Source organism: Callithrix jacchus, chromosome 2 (assembly GCF_049354715.1).
Source record: "Callithrix jacchus isolate 240 chromosome 2, calJac240_pri, whole genome shotgun sequence".
Taxonomy (NCBI): Eukaryota; Metazoa; Chordata; class Mammalia; order Primates; family Cebidae; genus Callithrix; species Callithrix jacchus.
Window position 1 is genome coordinate 34514111 of NC_133503.1, and position 13422 is coordinate 34527532.

The window sequence follows — 13422 nt, forward strand, 5'->3', positions numbered from 1 at the left end:
AGAATGGTGGTTTGATTGGGTTCTTCTGTGGGATCTTTAGTAGGCAGTTGTCAAGTTTTGCTAGAACCTGGGACATAGGCATTCAAGGGCCTGTTCCCCATTGAGTACAGCAAACACCAGCCAACCAGCACTTTCTGAGTCACTTACTGATAGAGGATCTCTGAGCATCAGAGCAGAGGGGTGGTTGTGTGGCCGCCTGAATGCAGGGGCAGCCCCCTTCTTTTTCTTCCCATGGAGCTGGGGTGCAGAGGAAGTGGTCAAAGCCTGGTTGCCTCTTGAGAGCAGACTTGGGTCTGAGCCAACAGGGAAAGAAGGGCTTCTTCGTAGCTCCATCCATCACCCAGGCTGGGAACTCTGAACAGATGATCTTTCATTCTTTCCTTCGTCCCCAGAAAAACTTTCATGTTTCCCTTTATGACTCCCTAATTCTTCAAGTTTTGATTCAGGGTGAGCTGGGTGAGAAAGACTGGATTACACTCTGAGGGGCAGTCGATTCTGGGATCCAGATGGCTCAGCAGACTCTGCTCACAGTTCCTCATGCTCTGTTGCTGTCTTAGCTGTCTGTTGCTGTCTTCAGCTGCTGTAGCAAAATACCCTAAACTGAGTAAGTTATTAACAACAGAAATTTATTGCTCACAGTTCTAGAGGCTGGGCAAGTCCAAGATCAACATGCCAGCAGATTCAGTGTCTGGTGAGGTTTCTCATAGATGGTATCTTCTGTGTTCTTCTGTGGTGGAAGGAACAAATAAGCTGCCCCAGGCCTCTTACCTAGGGCAGGAATCCCATTCATGAGGGCTCTGCCCTCATGACTTACTCACTCCCAAAGGCCCTACCTCCTAATACCATTACCTTGGGAGCCAGATTTCAGTATATGAATTTGGGAAGAACACAAACATTGAGACATGGAAACACTTCTTGTGGATGAGCAGGCCAGGAAATAGTCCTTCTCCCTAGTAAGACATTATCATCTGCTCTAGAACCTGAGTCTGAGGAACAGCTTGTGTGCCTCTTTTGATTCAGTAAAATCAGCTGGGCCTGTTGGAAAGGTGTCATGGCGTAGGAAGTTTTTGCTTCCCTTAATCCCACCTCATCTGAGACCTGCTACCAATTTCAATGTTGTTGCCGGGGAGAGGCCCAGAACTGTCTCTGAGGCTTAACAGTGAGAAGATTTATAGAAGAGATGTGAATTACCCTAAAATATTTAAAATCTATCTCAAGATAAAAGACCTTAGACTTATACTGTGGATTTCCAGAGGATATGCATCCTTATCAATAGTGGAAATGACCGACTTGGGCAACAAAGCGAGACCCCATCTCTATAAAAAAAATGTAAAAATTAGCTGGGTGCAGTGGTACGTGCCTGCAGTCCCAGATATTTGGAAGGCTGAGGCAGGAGGATCTGTTGAGCCTAGGAGTTTGAGGCTGCAAGTGAGCTATGATTGTACCACTGTACTTCAGCTTGGGTGACAGAGCAAGACCCTGTCTCAAAAATAATAATGATGACAATAATGAGCATAGATTATAGGGGAAGCAGGGCATTTTTGACTCACTGTAAGGAATTACCTAAACAACTGAATATGTAAAGGAATGAACCATTTCCTGTAGCAGCAGTGAGCTCCCTGTCACAGGAAGTATGTAAGCAGAGAGCTGATGGCCATTGTCAGGCCTGTTAGAGGATGATTAAGATGCTCTAACAAGGAGGGAATGTTGTTCCCTTCCAGAATTTCACTAAAAAGCGAGATTTATGAGACTAGGGACTGCATCTGCTTGTCCACAGTTGTATACCAATTACATGAGAAGTGCTTGCATGGAGGTTGTTTGGGGTGTATTTTTGAACAGGGAAGTAAAAGAATGAAAGAGGGAAGGAAACTGAATCTCCGTGTCTTCTTTGCCTATCACACAGCTTGTTGCATAGCAACAGAAACTTACCTCTCAGGATGTCTACTTGGATCTTAGAATTCTCTTCCTTTTCCACAAATCCAAGTTAATAGTCCCACCATCTGGAGACCTGGATGCTCTATGATCTTCAGCTTATTCAAATCAGTGTGAATTTCAGAAATGACTACTCAACCTTATGGGTGAATTAGACTTTAAAACTTTAAGATCTGAGCTGTTCTTCGGACATACGGCAGCATAGCAAGGCATCAAAGTTTTAGACTTTGGATTCATACAGTCTTGACTCTATCTCTTAAAAGGATGACTTTGGCTGGGTATGGTGGTTCACAACTGTAATCCCAGCACTTTGGGAACCTAACGCAAGAGACTCACTTGAGCCCAGGAGTTTGAGACTAGCCTGGGCAACATAGGGAGACCCCATCCCTTCAAAAAAAAGCAAGAACAAATAACCCAGGCATGGTAGAATCTGCCTGTGCTCCCAGCTACTGGAAGGCTGAGGTAGGAGGATCACTTGTGCCTGGGTGGTCGAGGCTGCAGTGATCTATGATTGAGCCACTGCACTCCAGCCTGGGCATTAGAATGAGACTCTGTCTCAAAAAAAAAGTGTGACTTTGACCAAATGGCCTTCTTATGTTGCTCTCAACCTCAGTTTTCTCACTTGTGGAATAGGGGCAATAGCAATACACTTAGAAGTAACTCAAATTACTGTTAAAATTACTATTTTATATGCCTGTCTCACAGCCACACAAGGGAAGGCTCTCCATAAGCTACTAATAACCCCTAAGCTACTAGTCCCAGGCTCAGAGCTTGGTGGCAGCTCAAACTGTAGACCTAGAAAAACAGTTCGGAAAGAGACTCTTCAGGCAGTTGTCAGGTAATGAAGATTGGCGAGTAGAGGACAAGACTTGATATAGTTTATCTATATCACCCACCTTGATATAGTTTGGATGTGTGTCCTTGCCCAAATCTTATGTCCAAATGTAATCCCCAGTGTTGGAGGTAGGGCCTGGTGGTAAGTTATTGGATCATAGGAGTGAGTTTCTTTTATTCTCTTTTATTTTTTCTGAGTCAGAGTCTTACTCTGTCACCCAGGCTAGAGTGTCATGGCATGATGTCAGCTCACTGACACCTCCACCTCCTGGGTTCAGGCAATTCTCTTGACTCAGCCTCCTAAGTAGCTTGGAGTACAGGCATGCACCACAATGCCCAGCTAATTTTTTGTATTTTTGGTAGAGATGGGGTTTTGCCATGCTGCCCAGGCTGGTCTTGAACTCCTGAGCTCAGGTGATCTGCCTCCCTCAGACTCTCAAAGTGCTCAGATCATAGGTGTGAGCCACCACACGTAGCCAAGGGGCGAATTTCTTATTACTGGTTTAGCACCATCCTCTTGGTGCTGTCCTCATGATCATGACTTCTCATAAGACCTGGTCACTTTAAGGTGTGTGATACCCTCCCTCTCTCTCTTGCTCCTCCTCTGGCCATGTGACATCCTGCTCCCACTTCGCCTTCTGCCATGACTGTAAGTTTCCTGAGGACTCCCCAGAAGCTGAGCAGATGCCAGCATCATGCTTCCTGTACTGCCTGTGGAAACATGAGGTCATTCCATGACCTCTTTTCTTTATAAATTACCCAGTCTCAGGTATTTTTTTATAGCAATACAAGAATGCATTGCTAATACACACCTGTAAGTGTTTAGGAAGCTGACTGGGGACAAAAACAAAATGCCTTTTTGTGTTCAGACATTCAGAGTTCACTTCCAGCTCTGGAATTAGGAAGGTTCAAATGTCTTCAGTGTTACTATCACCATGAACTAGAGCCAATACCAGCACCCAGGTTAGCTGATTTCTGGGCATTGTCTATTTCCTTTAATTCCTGCTCTCCCAGGGGGCACCCAGAAAGCTCTGGGAGTCCTGTGGTGATGGGAGCTTATTCATTTGGTTTTAGAAATATTTACTGTCATTCACTCTGTTCCAGGCCTTTTGGTAAATTTGAGAAATACAAAGGAAAGCAAAAATACTCATTTATTTACTTGGTCAGCAAATTGTGAGTGGAATTGATGGTGTCGATATTACGCACTGTGCTGGGTTTGTGGACACAAAGACAAGTGACTTTGTTCCTCCTGTAAGCACACATTAAACTCGTGTTGTGTGATGCTGGGGACAAAGATAAACCTGAGTCTATATTCTGCCCTCAGGGAGCTCACAGTGTGGGGACAGACACAAATGCAGCAGCATGTAAACAATGCCATTATGGAGGCATGGAGGGAGAGACGTTCCCAAAACAGGGAGACCCAAGGTGAAGTTGGTGGCCCCCTTGGCCAGGCAAAGAAGGGCCTGGCATGTTTAGGGATGGTGCAGATGGGGCTGGTGAGCCAGTTTGTGGGTTCTGTGGAGGCAGGGATAGGAGATGGAGCTACAAAGATGGTTTGATGCCTGATTGTAGGGGCCTTGCTAGGGCGTTAAAGCTGATCCTTAGCCAGGGGGAGAGCTAGGGTGTTAAAGCCGATCCTTAGCCAGAGGCAGCAATAGGCTGAGACTGAATGTTTATGAGGGGCCTCCTGATGTTGTGAGGGTTGTAGACCATAACGGATGAAGCAGAGAGGCAGATATGTTAGAGGGTAGCAGCTGCTAACCAGATGAGAGAATCAAGGCCTGTGCTGGATTTGAGGGAATAATGGAGATTAGATTCTGACACCCACCTCCTTCCCTAACAGGACATGAGTCCTCCATCCCTGCCCTCGCCCTTAGCACCTGGCACAGTGTCTGGGCCCCAGCAGGAGCTCCAGGGATGTGTGGGAAGTAACTCATTGTTGCCAAAAACCATCCCCAAAGTCCTGCCCACAAGGCCACCGTAGGGGAAGAGGTAGGAGCAGGAGGAAAAGAGGGCATAACAGAGTGCCGCCCTCTGTCTCCCTAGCTATTTTAGGAATCTGAGGGACAGGAAGATGGGGCTCAGGGGAGCTAGAAGCCCCTTGACTCACTTACTCAGTGAACACTGAGCCTGTTGTCTCTTATTTGCCTTCCTCCTCAGAAATCCCATCCCATCAGCCATGCCCAAGTTTCGCTGTCGACATCCAACTTGACCCAACTTTACCTCCTGCCGTGCTGTTGACTATTCCTTCCTTGAAATGCTGTCTTTCTTCAGTGTGCACAAGCCATCGCTCCTGGATTTCCCTTGATCCTACTCAGCCACCCCTCTTCCTCTAGCTGTTGTTTAATGGTAGAACCTCCTCTGAGCTCTGCCCTTACACGTTTACACTCTTCCCTGAGTGAGCTCATCATACTATGGTGTGGCGTCTTACAAAGCAGCTGCAATCCCTCCCTCTCTTCCCTGCACACAAGCCTCTTTGCAATGTAACTGCCATTCCTCTTATCATAAGGTAGAATCCATTTCTGCAGTCTTTAGATCTGGGCTTGCTTTGGTCAATGGGTAATTTTAAAAAGTGATGAAAACAAAGACTTGTAAAGCATTTGTACATTGGTGAGTGCCCTCTCTTCCTATGCTTTTGGACACTGAAACTGTCTTGTAAATGAGCCTAAGCTAGCCCGTAGGAGTGGCCATGTGGAGGATAGCCAAGATGCTCTGGCCAACAGCCTAACAAACTTGTGAGTGAGGCTATTGCAGACTATTCTCACCCAAGAGATATCAGTAGATGAAACAGCCAGCTAATCCCAGACCAAACTGCCAACTTACAGAATTGGGAGCTAGTAAATAACTATTGTTTTGTGTCACTAAATTTTTGGGTATTTTGTTCTACACCAGAGGCTACTTGATATTCATGGCTTTAAACGACATCTTTATACTGATGATTTCTAAAATTTACATCTCTATTCCAGGCTACTGCCTGAGCTCAAGATGTATACCATCTACTTAGAACCCTGTGACTATCTCATAGGCATTTCCAATTTAACATATCCAAAAGAGAGCTCTTGATCTTTTCTCAGAAGAAATCTGCCCTTCCTCTGGTTACTCTCATCTGTACATGGCACTTTAACCATAGTTACTCAAACTAGGAACCTAGGAGTCACTATTCTTCACACCTCACTATTCTTCGCCACCCACCCCACATCGAGTTTGCCACTTAGTGCTTTCAACCAACGCTACTTTGAAAATTCTTCTTTAATCTGCCTTCCTGTCTATCTCTACTGTCACCATCCTGGTTCAAGGCAAGAGAATTCTGGACAACTGCAGTAGGCTCCTAACTAGTCATCCACTTCCATTCTTGCCCTTTGCAATCTATTCTCAGCCCAACAGCCAGCACATACAGATCATGTCACCCCACCCCCAGCTCACTTGCACCTTCCAGTTTTTTCCCATTGCATGTAGGAGCAAGTACAAACTCTTCTCTGTGTTCTCTGAGACCTGCAAGAGTCGGTTGTAACTCTCTTGACTCGTCTCCCACTGTGTTCCCCTTTGCTCACCCTTTTTCTTTCAGCCATGTCAGCCTTCTTTCATTTCTTTGAACTCTTCAAACTTTTCAAGACCTTCAGCTTGCCTATATGCTGTCCTTTTTCCTGAAATTCTTTCTCCTCCTTTCTTGGCCTGGCTAACTTTACTCTTGAATTGGATGTCATTTCAAATACTACTTCTTTAAAGAAGGCATATATATTTTTCTGACTAGATGGCATGTTCCTTGAAGACAGGGATCTTGTCTGTTACATTCTCTGTGAAATACACAGCACCTAGCCCAGAGTCTGACACATAGTAGGTCCTCAGTAAAATTTTTGTTGGATAAGTAAATGAATAAATAACTAGTTGCTGGATGCCCTCATTCATTTATTTGCTGGATACATATTTTTTTGAGTACCTGCTGGGGACCAAGCCCCAGGCTAGCTTCCGGAAGTACCCTGATGAGCATCCGCAGGAATATCCAATTTCATAAAGCTTACAGTTTACTGAGGGAGGCAACCTGTGATCACATAATCACTGTGCTAGGTGTATAATAGTGAAGAGAGATATGTGGTCTGAAAAAAAAAAAGTTATCTGGGAACCCAGAAGGAAGGAGCCACTTGAGACTGAGAAATCCTGGAAGGCTTTCTTAAAGAAGCTATGCAGAGATCTGAAAGGTGAGTAGGAGGATGGTGGGGAAAGGTTATAGTCCAGGGTGAGGAAGGGAGAATGCGCCCTGCAAGGAGCCAAGAGAAGACCAGTGTGGAGGGATGCAGGGCATGGAGGAAGGAGAAAGGTTCAAGCTCCATGAGGCTTGAACGCTGGGGAGCAGCAAAGAATGCCCTTTATCCTAAAAGCCAAGTGAAGCCTTTTGAAGGGTTTGAATCTGGGAGGGGATGGGAATTTGACATTATCAGATTAGCAGTTTGAAAACTTTATTCTGGGCCAGGTACAGTGGCTCACGACTGCAATCCCAGCACTTTGGAAGGCCAAGATGGGTAGATCACCTGAGGTCAGGAGTTTGAGACCAGCCTGACCAATATGGTGAAACCTCATCTCTACTAAAAATATAAAAATTAGCTGGGCGTGGTGGCATGCAACTGTAGTCCCAGGTACTTGGGAGGCTAAGACAGGAAAATCTCTTGAACCTGAGAGGTAGAGGTTGCAGTGAGCTGAGATCCTGCCACTGCAATTTAGCCTGGGCAACAGAGTGAGACTCCATCTCAGAAAAAAATGTCATTCTGCCTACTGTGTGGAAGACAAATGGAAAGGGTCAGGAAGAGATGGAGGAGGCTCTTGTAGACCCTCCAGCCAGAGAGGATGGTGCTGTGATTTAGGGACAACAGGAAGAATGGAAAGAAGAGGACAGAGGTGGGAAGGGGGTAATGAGGAAGTGAAAATAATTTTTTTTTTTTGGAGATGGGGTTTCGCTCTTGTTGCCCAGGCTAGAGTGCAATGGCACAATCTCAGCTCACTGCAACCTCCACCTCCCGTGTTCAAGTGATTCTCCTGCCTCAGCCTCCTGAGTAGCTGGAATTACAGGCATGAGCCACCATACCTAGCTAATTTTGTATTTTTAGTAGAGACAAGGTTTCTCCATGTTGGCCAGGCTGGTCTCAAACTCTCAACCTCAGGTGATCCACATGCCTCGGCCTCCCAAAGTGCTGGGATTACAGGCATGAGCCACCACATCCAGCAGAAATAATGATTTTTATGAAAATAAGTATGACTACCAGGGCCAGATCCAATGGCTCATGCCTGTAATCCTAGCACTTTGGGAGGCTGAGGCAGGAGGATCTCTTGAGGTCAGAAGTGCAAGACCAGCCTGGCCAACATGGTTAAACCCCGTCTCTACTAAAAATACAAAAATTAGCCAGGTGGGTGGAGGGTACCTATCATCCTGGGAACCTGTAAGCTATTTGGGAGGCTAAGCAAGGATAATCACTTGAACTTGGGAGGCAGAGATTGCAGTGAACTGAGATCGCACTGCTGCACTCCAGCCTGGGTGACAGAGTGAGGCTCCATCTCAGAAAAAGGAAAATAGGTATGATTACTATGACCACTACCCCCTACACACACACACACACACACACACACACACACACACACACAGCCTCTGCATTTGGAAACAGATGGAGGGTGAGTTTATAAAGACCAAAGGATTTCTCAGAGGGCTAGAATCTTTCCTTTACTAAACTATTTAGTTCTTTACTGAGGGAGAAGCAAGTGCCTGCTCATTAACATTAATGCTCATTAATGATGAGAAATTAAGGATCTGAAATGAACATGACAGAAATACACACTGAGTTATCTGGTTTAATCTTAGTCATTTTTGCTGGACAGGAATCTAAAATGCCAGCTGTCTGTTCAATACCACATACTCTTCATCCGGACTCCTGGGCCTTCTTCCTTCCTCAGGAAACCTAGGTCATTGCCCATGGGCTCAGACACCCAGACTCTCCCTCTTCAACCAAAGAGCTCTCAGCTCAAAGCCTGGAGACTTCTCTCTCTGCCAGGTAATCAGCCTCCCTGCCACCCTCACAGACCCCAACTCCTCCATGCTCATTGATCCGAACACCCCTTTCTGATCCCACTCCCTCGCAACACGCAGCCTCCTGTTTGCCAGGCAGTGCCCTCCTCACACTGGTCCCATCAATCCCTACCTTCCCCTTTCCTTACACGGTCCTCCTCCTTGGCTTGATGCTTCACATCACCATTTTATTTTCTTTGTCTGGCATCAAATTTGAAGGCCCCTCTGACCAGTCTCCCCAGGCTGGAGGCTGTCAGTACATGGGAGGGAAATGGTCAGGACTGTCTCAATTTCCCCAGCCCTGGGAGAGGAGCAGCAGACCCTCAGCTCCCCACCGCACACCCTGCCCACTTTCTCTCCGCTTCTTCTTCAATTGCCAGTCTCCCAGCAGAACCAGCATCCATTGTGCTGCCTGGGACAAGGAAGGATGCTACGGAGATCTGAAGATGCTCTCCTGGTACTAGAATCCTGGAGATTTTTGGCCAAAGAGTGCAGAGCTTTGGCTTGGATTCGAAAAGCTCCTAGCAGAACTAGTTATGAGTTCTGCTTCAAAGAGGGGACAGGCATTCTCCCAGGCAGAGCCATCTTTAATCCCCACAGTTTCCTACTTTGTCACCTCCATTCATGGATTTGGTGGGCCACTGTGTGTCAGCTTACTTTGTGAGGGTACTGAGATGATCAAAGAGAAATGTGGCCATGCTCAGCTGTGGTTCTGGAAGATGAGATAAAATCTAAAGAACTCCCTTTATAAAGATAAGAGGTTCTTAGCTTCTTGGGGATCATAATCCCTTGTGATGGACAAACAGTTTTCTCATCAGAAAAATGTACATGTGCAAAAGCACCCAAGGCTCTGCACTTAGCACCGGGGCCTCTTCCTATTGAGGGCCAGGAGAGAGCAGTTGGCAGGTAGGCGAGCACTAAGGCCCCTTTTCCATGCAGAGAGGGTGAGGGAGACCTGGCTGCATCCTAGATCCAGTCTCCAGATCCTGGTTGCAGGAAAAGAGCAGGCTAATTAGCACATTTCTTTTCTTTTTGGGGTACAGCCCCATTAATCAGAGGCCCTTTTCCATACTGTTATTTAAATTGGGGCTCCAGAGCCAGGATTTTCCTCCAGGTCCAGAGGTGATTAAAATGCTCTTCATATTGTTTCATAAGGGAACATCTACATAATTCACCCTATGGCCTTGGATCAAATCTATTACTCCTGACTGGTGAGCCAGATCTGGGGCCTTCTTAGGTTACTAGAGAGGAGAAGAGCCCCTAGACAGACGCATGGGTGTACAGACACATACATGCACAGACACGCACATGTATACATACACGTACACACATACACACACACACACATACAAAGGAGGGCCAAGAGATCCATCTGCACAGTGAAAGCTTCTCTGGACTCTAACCTTTACTGAAGCACCAGCCTGGTCAAAATAAATGAAGTCTCCATAATTAAAGCAACAGCAAAAAATCCAAACCAAAACAAAAATTAATGTCTTAGAAGTAAATGAGAGCAAAGTCTGCAGGAGCCCTGGTTTAGTCCAGAACTTCTCTAACCATTTAAAGCATTTATAATGGACTCACTTACCTTACTCCGGGCACAAAAAGTAGGATGGTTTTCACTGTTAATATAGAGTGTTCTTCCCAGGTTTTTCTCTCAAGGTAATATGATAAAATAAAATGGTCTTTTATACGTTTTGTTTTATAATTCAATTAACATTTACTGTGAGTAGATGATGTACTAGTATTGTGCTAGGCACCACAGCGAAGAATTGGACAGACACGTCCCAACTTCTACCCCACATTACAGAAATAATTCCATGTGTAATGATTCTTCCCACAGGTCCTTTGGAAAGTCTTGTCATCCAGGAGTTATGGAAGGACCCCCTAGGGGAAGTGACATACAACTCTTGCTGTAAGGTGAAGTAGCGTGTGGGTCTCAGTTCTCCTCTGGGGCCTGTGTGTCCCAGACGTGCCTTCTCAGTGCCTCTGACCTTCCTTCTCATGCTTGCTCTTCCCAGAAGCAGGTATGTAGGTGGGCTGGGACCTTGGTCCCTACAGGGAGCTAGCTGTGCAAGACCTTGGGAGTATCAGCTGTGGTAAATCTGGGGTGGCAGAAGGGTCCCAGGCTGGCCTGGCCTAGGAGTCACTAGTGAGATAGGGCTGATGCTGCTGAAATGCTGGGGGAGAACTTGTCCTTTGAGCAATTCCATCTTCCTGTCTCCTTCCCTCTGCACCTCCACTCTTCTCTGATACCTGCAGCCTTCCTCTTCACTATGAAGGCAACTGCCTGAGGCCCAGAAGAATCCAGCAAACAGTCCTGACATGTGGGGCACCATTAGGATGATTCCAAAATGCCACTCATGGCCCACATGGGTTGTCCTGCCCCCCTCTCCAGTACCATCTCCCTCAGCTTTCTCTGTCCAACCCATTAGTTTTTTCTCAGTTGTCATTGTCACCACCATGTTCCCATGTCACTGGGGTCTCCATGTTCACTATTCCCTCTGCCTACAAGACTTCCTCCACTCTCATCCCCACCCAGACTTTTCCATCACTTCACGAGCTCCTGTTCAGCCACTAGGTCTCACCTCAAGCACCTACATGTCAGAGCAGCCCTCGTTGCCCCTTGGTTCTGTGTGCTCATGGCCCATGCTCCTTTTTAAACAGTGCAGTTATCCAATTATTACCCATTCCTCCCACTAGGTTATATGATCTTTGTGAGCAGGGACAGGCCTGCTGCTCACCACTGTGGCTGGCACCTCTCACAAAGTCTGCCGCATAGTGGATTATCTGTAAAAGTATGAGTGTTTGGGTGGATACATGAACCATGGAATATCTTGTAGGGGAAAAGGTAGCCATGCCGAGCAGGTCCCTGGGCCTCACTTTGTGTGCTGGGCTGGCAGTGGTGGAGTCCAGGAAGTCTGTGGTGTCTACCATGCCCACAGTCGTCTCATCAGGAAAGTGACCTGAGCCACTTTGTTCCTGGATCAGTGGTTTTGGCTTATGTCACATGGTTTGAGTGGTAGCAGCCTTACATCTCTGTCCATAATGGCCCGGATGAAGACTGATGTCCCTACCAAATTGCAAAAGGGCTGGGCAAGAGATAAACCAATGCTTTCCAAGGAGGTTTGGTATGAACTTCTAATCAATAGGGGCACTTCATTTTGGGCAATGGCAAGCTTAGGAGTTTCTTTGGAGACAGCTAACTACAAAGAATTCTGTAAAAGTTCAAAAAAGAGAAGAAGGGCCACTCTAGGGCTGGCTGGATTCCCAACTTCTGGTCAACCCAGCCTCAATAGACTGGTACCCTAAAGTGTGTCTTTATGGTCAAAGAAACCACATTCCTTGTCACCTCACTCTCTCATGTGTCCTTGTAAAATGCCTCTTCTACCACTACTAACTTGTGTTCACCCCTTCCTTTCCATTGTAAGGAGTAAGAAGAAAACAACTATAAGGATAAGGAATGAGTTTCTATTGGTATGTTTGTCTTCATGTGTGCTGTGGAGAAAAGGACTTCATTAAGGCTCTTTTTAATTAAGGCTTCCTACCTAAGGGTGCTAAGAGTAGCTGAAGGTAGCAGCCAGGCCAGGCACAATGGCTCATGCCTGTAATCCCAGCAATTTGGGAGGTCAAGGTGGGAAGATGGCTCAAGCCTGGGAGGCTGAGGTTGCAGTGAGCTATGATTGCGCCACTGCACTTCAGCCTGGGTGACGCAGCAAGACCCTGTCTCTTAATAGGCCAGGTGCAATGGCTCATGCCTGTAATCCCAGCACTTTGGGAGGCCGAGGCAGGTGGATCACCTGAGGTCAGGAGTTCAAGACCAACCTGGCCAACATGGTAAAACCCCGTCTCTACTGAAAATACAAAAAATTAGGTGGGTGTGGTGGTGGGGACCTGTGATCCCAGCTACTCAGGAGGCTGAGGCAGGAGAATCGCTTGAACCCAGGAGGCAGAGTTTCCAGTGGGCTGAGATTGTGCCATTGCACTGAAATCTAGGTAACAGAGTGAGACTCTGTCTCAAAAAAATAAAATAAAATAAAATAAAATAAAGATAGCAATCACAAACGGCTCAGCATACAACCTGTGTCTAGTGTCTGTTTTCCTGTGCTAATTTAGCTACAGGGCATTAGCCTGCTGATTAAATTGTTTATCACATCCTGGTAGTTCTATAATTGTTGGGGTCCTCAAGGTGAAATATCACAGCTCGGTGATAACATGACTTGCTTGTGAATCGGTGGTAATCGTCAGAACCCCAGGTCCTAAACACTTCAAGAGTAAATGTAGATGTAGGCTTTTGGGTGTCTGTCTGCCTTGTTACTCCAATTTGTTTGTCGCTATGTCAATGTTACAAGACAACAAACAAAGCATGAGAATATCTGTTTCCCTGAGGCTGGTTATAGGATTCAAAAAATGAACTCCAGGTATTGATGAGATGAGTAGAAAGAGAGGGAAAAATACAGTTTAAAAAGTTAGCTCAGCCAAAGCTGATCAGAAAAATAAAGAGGGTGTTTTGGGATCATCTTATTTAGACAAACTAGAGATTAAGTGATTTATGTCTATCTCTCTGACTTGATTTTGTTCCCTAAGAGCAGAGCCGTTGCTTGTTTTCT